Source organism: Urtica dioica, chromosome 8, assembly GCF_054948205.1.
Source record: "Urtica dioica subsp. dioica isolate 48M chromosome 8, U.dioica_male_clone48M_v1_H2, whole genome shotgun sequence".
In the NCBI taxonomy this organism is placed as follows: Eukaryota; Viridiplantae; Streptophyta; class Magnoliopsida; order Rosales; family Urticaceae; genus Urtica; species Urtica dioica.
The window spans coordinates 15,557,063-15,568,305 of NC_142763.1; the positions used below are offsets into that span (position 1 = coordinate 15,557,063).

General features: G+C 37.8%; 1 pseudogene; it reads left to right on the forward strand.

Annotated features, from left to right (window-relative positions):
* Positions 1 to 7,058: 7,058 nt before the first annotated feature.
* Positions 7,059 to 9,795, forward strand: LOC149388421 (protein DETOXIFICATION 14-like; annotated as a pseudogene).
* Positions 9,796 to 11,243: the final 1,448 nt, after the last annotated feature.

The window sequence follows — 11,243 nt, forward strand, 5'->3', positions numbered from 1 at the left end:
AATTGTAAATTAGCAAACCTTTGGTAAATAATTTGTAAATAGCCAACTTGCATACGTGGCAGCCAATTAACTACCTAAAATATATGTTTGGTTGTGTTAAATAAGGCTTCTATTAATTTGTTAATAAGTTTACTTGGCTATTTACAAGAAATTAACCAAAGGTGGGCTATATCTCAATCCACTATATCCGTGTGGCTATATAACTTAATAACCCATAAATCATAAATATCATTTACATTTACATGCATAAATTTGGCATTACAAATATTTGGAAGAGATAAATTACTTACAATTTGTTTATGACACTACAAGTTTTTTTTTTTTTTTTTTTTGAAGGAGACCCTACAAGCAAAGTTAATATAGTGAACCCATTGAACCTGCAGGCAAGGGAAAAACACACACCAAAATCACACAAAATCATAAACACCTGAGACATAAGAAAAAGCCACACCATGTACTAACACCCTGAGACATGGTTTAGCTTTGAACTTAACACTAATTAGAACTAACACTAATATTTCACACACACATGATCAAATCAGACTTACCTAACATAACACACAAAGAGACGTACCTAAACAAAAATACACACACACACACACACACACACACACACACACACACACACACACACACACACACACATCTCATAATTTAATCGTTTTGAATCTGACCACAACCATCTGAATGGTTACTAGCGTTGTCAATATCAATATCTTGAAATCAATATTAATATCTTGTCATAATTGTTAAGCCGTTTTTTGGATTTAACATTTGAGGACACGTGGCGTGCCGGGAATAGTCACGTGCCTAGTATTGGATCGGCCCAAAGCGTCCGGGAGCTTCAGAGGATCTTAGAATCGTAAAGAGGGAAACAATGCTTTGCCTTCTTCTTCTTCGGGAATGCGTTCTTCGTCTTTGATTCCTGACCTGGAGGTCGAGCTCGCCTGGAGGGTCGAGCTCGTCTGGAGGCTGAGCTCGCCTAGGGGGTCGAGCGCTCCTGGAGATCGCCCCTGCCTGGAGGGTGAGCTCGCCTGGGGGTTCGAGCTTGCCTGGAGATCGCCCCTGCCTGGATGTCGAGCTTGTCTGGGGGATCGAGCTCGCCTGGAGATCGCCCTGCCTGGAGGTCGAGCTCGCCTGGAGGTCGCCCTGCCTGTAGGTCGAGCTCGCCTGGAGGTCGCACTGCCTGGAGGGAGCTCGCCTGGGGGGTCGATCTCGCCTGGAGGTCGCCCCTACCTGGAGGTTGAGCTCGCCTGGAAGGTTGAGCTCGTCTGGAGGTTGAGCTCGCCTGGGGGGTCGAGCTCGGTTTGGAGGTCGACCCGGGCTGGAGGTCGAGCTCGCCTAGAGGATCGAGCTCGGTTTGGAGGTCGCCCCTGGCCGGAGGTCGAGCTCGCCTAGGGGGGTCGAGCTCGCCTGGGGTCGAGTTCGACTGGGGGGTCGAGCTCGGTTTGGAGGTCGACCCTGGCTGGAGGTCGAGCTCGCCTAAGGGGTCGAGCTCGCATGGGGGTCGAGCTCGGTTTGGAGGTCGACCCTGGCTGGAGGTCGAGCTCGCCTAGGGGGTCGAGTTCGCCTGGAGGTTGAGCTCGCCTGGGGGTCGAGCTCGGCTTGGAGGTTGAGCTCGCCTGGGGGGGTCGAGCGCTCCTGGAGATTGCCCCTGCCTGGAGGGTGAGCTCGCCTGGAGATCGCCCTGCCTGGAGGTCGAGCTCGCCTGGGGGGGCGTGACCGTTCTCTTCGTGAGCTGCCTACGTACCCGCTTTGCGAGATCAGGTCATGACGTAGTTCAGGGCCAGATGTGTTTGCTATTTGAGTGGATTCTTGGATTTTTGTTTTTCTTCCTCCCGCCGAGAGATGGTTCTCGATCTTTGTCTATGATCCGGGATAATTTTGAAGTTGGGAGAGTATCTGGCTGAGAGAATTCTGGGGTTGAGAGTCTCTGGGGTTGAGAGAATTTTTTGTTCAGAGTCCGTTCTCTTTTTTCTCTTTTTTTGATTTGTGTGAGTGAGCTATTTATAGGGAAAACATGTCGCTTGGCTTGTTGAAAATTCGCTTGTCGCTTGGCTTGTTGAAAATTCGCTTGTTGAAAATTCGCTTGTCGCTTGGCTTGTTGAAAATTCGCTTGTTTTTAGTCATGCATATTTTTGGCATTTGACTAAATTGTCCTTTTATATTGTAACGTCGTTTTTGCAATTGAGGCGTCGTTTTTGCAATTGAGGCGTCGTTTTTACCATAAGAAAAAGACGGCATAACAATAATAACATCAATTGCCTTATTCTAAAAAATGGTACAAGATGGGGTGCCTTTACTTCTTTTGCTTAATTTGCTGATTCATTATAATCTGATAAAAAAATAAAACTAAGAATCCAAATGAATAACCGTTATTAGACTTAACACAACAAACTCGTTCACACTTGTATTCTGACTACTATCAAATATTCTAACTTTTTTTATTACAAGATAACTTGCTTCTATAGTCTAACAAGTAATGAGTGTTGATGAATGCATAGAAACAGATCTGATAACCACATGGATGAATATTAGCAAGAAATTATTTGCTTTACTTCAACAATATCACTAAGCTCAAATAATCAGATCAACACCCTATATTTTCCCTAAAAAGTATGCAAGTCTAACTTCTACAACTTACCCGCTATGCTATGCTTTGGTCTACCGTTTCCATCTCTTTCCTGACCTGTTCAAAGAAAGAAAGAAAAGAATCAAGAGCAGAAAAATAGTTCAAAACACTACCAAGCTTGACTAAGCTCATTTGGACTTGTGATTTAAAGGAATGGGTTAAATATTTATTTTTTGTAATGAAACTGAAACAATCAGACCTAATATGAAATAATATTGGCAGTGGATATATCATACAAAGATTCTGAAAAATTCAACGATCATCACAAATCAAGCATCAATTCAGCACCAATAATCAAGAACCCTTTACCCACAAAAACCCCAAATTCATGAAACCTAACTCAAGAGAATCACAATCAAACCAAACAAAGGCACGCGAGAAACAAGAACGATGTGAATCATAAACATCGCCATCAAATTTATCCTCAAACCATTCAATTTCCGAAATCAAGCGGAATCAAAAGGAAGCCCTAATTCACGAATAGAAGAGGAGAAAATTACCTCAGAAACTCGTGAATAACTGGCGAGAATCCACTTACAGCTCATTTGCCGTACATCTTCTTATGAGATAAACAAACTTCTATGACTCTCTTCTAATTGTGATCCTGTTCTTTCTCTTTCTCTCAGTCTCTCTCCCTCTTTTCTTTCTCAACGTGTTTCAATCTCATGCCCAATCTCTGTCTCGCTGATTCTCTCTCGATCACGCTCAGCTCTCTCTCGATTATGTAGTTTTTTTCTTTTCTTTTCTTTACTTGTGTTAAGGGTCGATCAAAAGAGATGGAATTGTCAAGGAATTTCCTAAAGAAATCCTTTCATTCTCCAGCCTCCTAATTTTCACAACAATTTTTATTTTTTTATTTTTTAGAGAATAAACACTTTTAATAAAGAGAAGATATTGATGTACATCTAGCCAGACAGAAAACTTCCATAAAGATTTAAAAAAAAAAAAAACTATCATCAATATGATCGCCTAAATAAATAACCCCTTTGTCCTTTGGTAAACACTGGAAACAATAATGAAAAAGAAAAGCCAACTTAAAAAAAAAAACAAAAACCTCAGAAAGGTGTACCAATTTCACTCCTGGTCTCGGTAGGGCTATACAAAGCAGACCTGTTTCTGGGCCTATTCTCCTCCAACTGCTTGACCACCTCGTCCATGGCCGGCCTCACCGCCGGCACCGGAGCACAACAACCCATCGCGAGCTTCAGCGCCTGAATCAGCCCTTCCTCCATCGGGCTCCGAATCCCTTTGATCACCTCCGCGTCGAAAACCTCCATCGTCGTCTCCTCCAGAACCGCCACCTTCACCATCGCCGGAAGATCGATAAACTCTCCTCCTCCGCCGCCGCTCTTCCCGGGCTCAAAATTTATTACTTTAAATAATGTAAACCCAAGGGACTCGGATATCACAGGGGGAGATTTAACAATCCTGTTATGAGGATTTAAAGGTTCATAAACGAGATGAGATCAGAATGCGAATCGATACCTTGGGAACGGCTCCTGGGTGAATCTTGTTGATGGTATTGCAGAGAATGATTCCATTTCTTAAGCAAGAAAGGAATTTTCTCTTCAAAGGCTCGTTCGACAATCCCAACGTACCCACTAAGCTCTTGAGCCATTGCACCGCTTGAAATCGCCTCCAAGCTTAACATATTTGGTTATTTTCGTATTACGATCAAGAAAACAAAAAATAGGAATCGAATAATGTAAAAAAAATTGTGAAAGAAGAAATAAAGTCGAAAAATACAAACCTTGCTTCTTCAACTTTTCTTGAAGCCATTGTGAAATCATTTAGACCCTACATCTCAACTCACAAAAAATCACAATCAGACCCACTAAATTAGACAAGATAAATTCAAATCAACTGAGATGAATCAAACCACGTTCAATCAATTTCAGAAACCCAAAATCAGAGTTCAAAATCGAAACTCTAAATCCATGAAATTACCTGCAATTAACGTTCGCCGAAACCCAAACATTAACATGCGATGGAGCAGAATCGTACGGCGACGGAGAGGGGCGGAAAATATTGAATGGCCACAGAGAGGGACGGTGAAGAATCGTCCAGGAACACGGCGAACCGGGTCTGCGAGTTAGAGACAGAGTTAGGAAGAGTGAGAAAGAGAGATTCTATCAACCCAAACATCTCAGATTAAACCCTAGGTACCCTAGAACCAATTTTCTGGTAGTGGAAGAAGCAAACCGAGCCAGGAAAAGAGGTTCAAACCCTATTATCCTTTGAGAAATTTGAAGAAGAAGAAGAGGGAAATACTGAGTAGAGAGATGACTGAGATTTGGAGAGAGGGATTTACCAGTGAGCATGATCGGGGTGAGATATTTGTGATAGTGGCGGTGTTTTTCGCAGCGGTGGTTATCGCGGTGTCTCTCTCTTCGGTTCTCTTTTTTCTTTTTCTTTTTTCTTATTTTTCGTTGAATCTGATATGTTTAACATGAGTGATATAATGTTTCTAATACTTAGTCAATTTGGCTAAATAAAATAGTGGAGGGAAATTTCCAAAAGATAGTGGAGGGAAATTTCCCACCTTGTAAAAATTTTGGTAATTTTTTATGTATTGAGTATTACAACTCCTTCTCTACCTTTGATTGTAGTGTAAATGTGTCAAAATTTTGTGGAAAATTTCCCTCCATTTAAAAATGGTGAAATTTTGATCATTTTTAATTTTTTGAGTATTACCACTACTTTTTTATATTAGCTGTAGAGAAAAATAGATCATTATCTACAGCTTTATATTCGACTGGAGTCTAATATAGACCTAAAAAAAGGTGACCGTAGTCTGTATTCAAAGACTCCATTAAAAGGCTAAACTGGAGTTAAAAAAAAAACTGTAGTTGTATCCCATATTTCTGGTAGTCTTCTCTAATTATAATATTTTATATGTTTGATATAGTAGAAACTATAAAGAAATTAAAAGGAAGAAAAAATATACTAGTAGGTTTGAGATACCGTTAATGTGCCGGGACTCAGATTTTATTGAATAAAAATCTTATTGTATTCAAATTTTCTTGGACTTAAAAAATTTCTCTTTTTATTGTCATGATAACCAGTGGCGTGGAAAAACGCAGTTGTTGCACATTAACGTGATAAAATTCTACTAAACGGATTACAGTGTAGATGGATACAATATTGAATATTCCACTATTTTACTTCCAGTATAACGAATTTGAAAATAAAAATTGATACCTCTCATAAAGTCACTATTCCAAATTCATGATGTTGATGTTCTGACTCTAGAAAAAAAAAAGTAAATAAATAAATAAATTTTCAATTTGAAGCCAAGTCCTCAATAGTCGTGGCAAAAGAGTAGATCGGTACTAGAGAAGTCAGGAAGAATAAAAAAAGAAAATACCAAATTACAATAAAATAAGGTATTAAAGCTAAATTACAAAAAAAAAATAATAAATAGGGCTTTTTGGACTTTTTTGCCTTTGATATAATATATTAAAATACCAAAGAAATGAAAAAAATAAAAAAAATAAAAAAAGAGCACATAATGAATTTTTTTTTTTAAGTTGGGGTGACATGGGCCACCCCCATGACCCCATGTGGGTCTGCCCTTGCTAATATGCGTATATAATGAAAAAACGGTATCAAATAGTTAAATTTTAATGTAGTTTAATAATTAATTTGTGCTATAGCGACGTATATATGCCATCAGTTTTAAAATCCGATAATCAATTTGAACATGTTCAATTAGTTATGAAACAGAATAACCCGTTTTTAAAACATATTAACTGATTTTTTTTTTTAATTCTAATTTGAAACAAAGTTATATGAAAATGACTTTGTTTTGAACTGACACCGGTTATGAAACCGGATAATCAATTTTTGAATAACCAGTTTTAGACCTTCATAACCTCTTTTTAAATCAATTTTCAAACTGGATATCGATAATTAAAATTCGGTTAACCAAAAATTTGTATAACTTTGATTTGGATCAAGGGTCAAGCGGCTATATAGCCAAATAGAACTTAAGCTTTTGCAAAATAACCATAGTTTGTCAACTATAAGCAAACTAGCCAAAGTAAGATTAATCTAGGCTGGATTAAATTTAATCCTAACGAACTATAAAGACAGAATGTAAGCTTTATGAAAGATGGATTAAAATTAATCGAGGCAGGATTAAAAGTCGTAGTACTCTCAATTGGCTATTTTGCTATACCTAATGAAACTATGGCTATTTTGCAAAAGTCATAGTTTGAATTGGCTATTTCATACCATTTTTCCTTGGATCAATTGGATCCAGTTATTGGTCCAAAAATTTGAAAGCCGAAAAATTCAATTTCGATTTCTAAAACGGGCCTAAACCAAATTGAACCAAACCGGTTTTAGCCCTAAACAAAATCCTTCATTTAAGTGAAAAAAAAAAACTAAATTTTTGAAGATTATTTGACTTGGCAAGTATGGAATGGCTGGCGCGTTGGAGACTCTCTCCGGCCAAGCCTACGGTGCTAAGCAATCCAAAAAGGTCGGAGCCCAAACAAACACAGCGATCGTAGCCCTTGCGTTTACGTGCCTCCCTCTCTCTCATTTGGATTTCTATGGGAAAGATATTAGTTTTGATGGGACAAAATCCGTTGATATCCAAAGAAGCCGGGAGATTCGCTCTCTTTCTTGTCCCCGCGCTCTTTGCCTATGCAGCCCTTCAGCCCCTCGCGCGATACTTCCAATCGCAGAGCCTTATCGCTCCTTTGTTGGCGAGCTCGCTCGCCTCTATGTTGTGCCACGTGGCACTCTGTTGGACCCTCGTGTTTCGGTTCGGGCTAGGGCATCTTGGGGCGGCTGTGTCCATCGGTGTCTCTTATTGGCTCAACGTGATTTTGTTGTCTCTTTACATGCGATTCTCACCCTCGTGCGAGGCCACGCGGGCCCCACTTTCTTCCAAGGTGTTCTGTGGTTTCCGAGAGTTCTTGCGCTTCGCTGTTCCTTCCGCGGTGATGGCGTGGTAACATACATTTTACCTTTTAAGTTAAATTAGCTCGTATTAAGTTCACTATGCATTTATTTTCTTTTCTGATTTATATTTTGCAAGCCTTGAGTGGTGGTCATTTGAGCTTCTCATTTTACTCTCCGGCTTTCTTCCTAATCCCGAGCTTGAGTCTTCAGTCATGTCGATATGGTATGCCATCGATCTATATATTTATACGTACTACTACAATTTTGGGTTTGGACAACGGTTACAAACACGTGCATAAATAATTCTTTTTCCCAAGGCTATTTCAATTTTGCATGTTAAAGACCTATATATGTATGTATTTTAGGATGGAATACTCTGAGCATTAATGTAATTATTATGTTTGCATGCTTATATGGTTTGAATACGTTTCTCTGAGAGTATGTACGCCGTTGAAATTCTGATTGTATTCTCCATCCTAATATTTATTCTCCGTACACTTTTATTGGTCATTTTGGGAGTCACGAGTTTAATATCCTGTCAATAAGTAAACTATTATTAATTTCTTGATGAATAATTGATATCTTATATTCGTCTTTCAATTTTTTGAAAACAGTTTATCAACCATCACTACCCTTTACACAATACCCGAAGGGCTTAGCGCGGCTGCAAGGTAATAACGGTTAATTATTTGCGGCACACTCATCTTTATTCATTCTATCATGCAGCTCAATAAAAATTAAAAAAAAAAAAAAAAACTATAAGATATAAATTACCTTATATGTTTTGTTGGGTCTTTTATCTATTCGACGTGGGACGTCCTTAACAATTGTTGCTATAGCATGGAGAATTAAACACGTGACCTTGTAAAGTTTGTTGAGTTAATTGTTATTTCTGGTTCTAAGTGCAAGGTTTGGACACCAGTGATAGTAAATAAGGGTTAATTCTACATTATTTTTTTCTTCTTCAAATTAGACAGATCTAAGAGTGTTTAGTTACAAACATGTAACTAATAGTGACAAAATTGACACTTTTACTTGTTTGTTTGTAACTAAACACTCATAAATCTGTCTAATTTGAAGAAAAAAAGTAGTAATATAGAATAATCAACTTATTTACACTTATATGTGTATAATTTTAGGAGCGGTGATTATTAATATGATGCTGTCTCTTTGAGCTCACTTACTATGAGTCAAATTCAACAATTTACTTGTTTGTAACTAAACACTCATAAATCTGTCTAATTTGAAGAAAAAAAGTAGTAATATAGAATAATCAACTTATTTACACTTATATGTGTATAATTTTAGGAGCGGTGATTATTAATATGATGCTGTCTCTTTGAGCTCACTTACTATGAGTCAAATTCAACAATATATTAGACACCTCAAAAATCAATTGAAAATGAAAAGAGTAACTTGTGACCTTATAAATCTTGTTTGGCCTCTTCATATTTTTCTGACATGAGATTCTTAAAATGTTGAAACACTAGAGATTTATTTTACATATTGTTTATTTTGTTTTAAGAATAGAACGAGAGTGGCAAATGAATTAGGAGGCGGTAATCCCCGAGCAGCTCGGCTCGTCGTGCAGTCAGTCATGTCACTTGCGGTCTCAGAGGCTCTCCTCATGAGCTCGACTCTCTTTGTCGGCTGTAGCGTTTTGGGTCACCTTTTTAGTAATAACGCGGAAGTCGTGAAATACGTGACCTCAATGGCCGCTCTAATTTGCATTGGGGTCGTATTCGATAGCTTACATTGTGTCCTCTCGGGGATCGCCAGAGGATGTGGATGGCAAGATTTGGGAGCCTTTGTCAACCTTGGAGCCTACTATTTCGCCGGAATTCCCATTTCGGTCACACTCGGATTTTGGTTCGACTTCAGAGGAACGGGACTTTGGGTTGGGATTGTGCTTGGTTCATTTCTACAATCACTTCTTCTTTCTCTAGTCATAATTTTCACAAATTGGGAAAATAAGGTTAGTCTTTCGTGGCGTTTAAGATATAATCTATATTTCTTAAATGATTTATATCGTATAGACCGGTTGATCGTAATTGGAACATTCATGGACATTGGGTTGAACTTAGTATTTTAACATTCCATTCCAAAGTTTTATTATTAATAACTGTGGACTTTGATACGTGTAAGATATTGTAATGTTGCAGGCAACGATGGCGAGGAGGAGAATATTTCAAGGAAGATCTTTAGATGAAGATAACAGAGTGACCGATCACGTGGCTTTACTAACTTAAATTGAACAAGTACGAAAATATAGACCGAACAATTTGACGTTGTACGTTGAAACAATTTTGTTTTAAGTTTATGTACTACTTTTTTTTTTCCTTAATTATGCTCATCAAGTTAAAAAAGTTATTATCTAATTAAACAAATACCGTCTAAATCAATTTAATTCAAAGAATACTGCTTTCATATTGTTCAAACTTCGAAGATGGTTTATGGTTGGGAAACCATCGAGTGGTCTAATTTTACTAAAAACCGATAGTTTTTATATTTTCAGCGCTAGATGGTATACTTGGGTTTCTAAATTTAAAAACAATATTAGTCATTTTCCTATTTTAGTCGGTCATAATAAAATTAAAGATTAGAAAATAGAACAATTTAATGCCAGGGTTTATTATTTCCAATTGCATGCTTTAAAAGAGAAATTTCTATACACCGTTTTTATTTTATTTTTTTCCTGCACATAAATCACCCTAACCTAAGTTTCGATTGTAAAAATGAACCTCCTTATTTTGGTAGTCATTAAGTTCCAGAGTTTACTGCACGATTCATTAAAAACTACGGTAAACCTGTATCTCGCAAAGACAAAACAAAGAGTGGTGCTTTTATAATTTTAATAATAAGAATAAAGTGTATTGTTGCATCTCTATTACGAAGAATTCAGGAAAACTTTTCAACACAAATAAAGAAAATTTGGGAGCTAAATTGTTGGCCTACCTAGAAAAAGACAACATAGAGGTCAAACCTTTTTGTCAAAATGATCTGGTGTTATTCATGCCCTGCCTGGCTTTATTATTTAATTATTATTATCATCAATTTAATAACTTATGTATGATTTGGATTTTTCTTTCAAGTGGTCGATTTCTATTAGAAAAAGTTTATCCGTGAGTTGAATTTGAATGCATAACTTCACGAATATTCTATCAAGTTTTAGTTTTCGTTATGGAAGTACGACATTGCTTCTAAAGCTGTTTTTCTTTCACCGATATTATTAAGAATATTATTTTCACTGTATTACGAGTTTAATAAAGATCTAATAAGTTTGGTTTTTGCGAGATGACCTGATTGACGAGAAAACACGAGTGATGTCAGAGAAGAGATGTACCACCAGGTTTTGAGGAGAGTAGCAGAGGTTTTCCGGTGGTCCAAGGATGGGAGGTGAATGGACGTAGCTAGCTTATGTAGCCTATAGGGTTAAAGCATTAGGGTTAAAGCATTATAATAGTAGCAGAGCGTTGAGTGTGTCAGTGTGTATGCTCTTTATTTTGGAGAGTGTTACTCTCTCTCTATCTTTCGCTCCTCTTCTTAACTCGGTGAAAATGAAAAAAGAAATCAATAATCTCTCTCTATCTTTCGCTCCTCTTCTTAACTCGGTGAAAAAGAAAAAAGAAATCAATAATCTCTCTCTCTCTCTCTCTGATGGCTAACAAACCCCCGGAGGAATCAGCTTCTCCGGAGC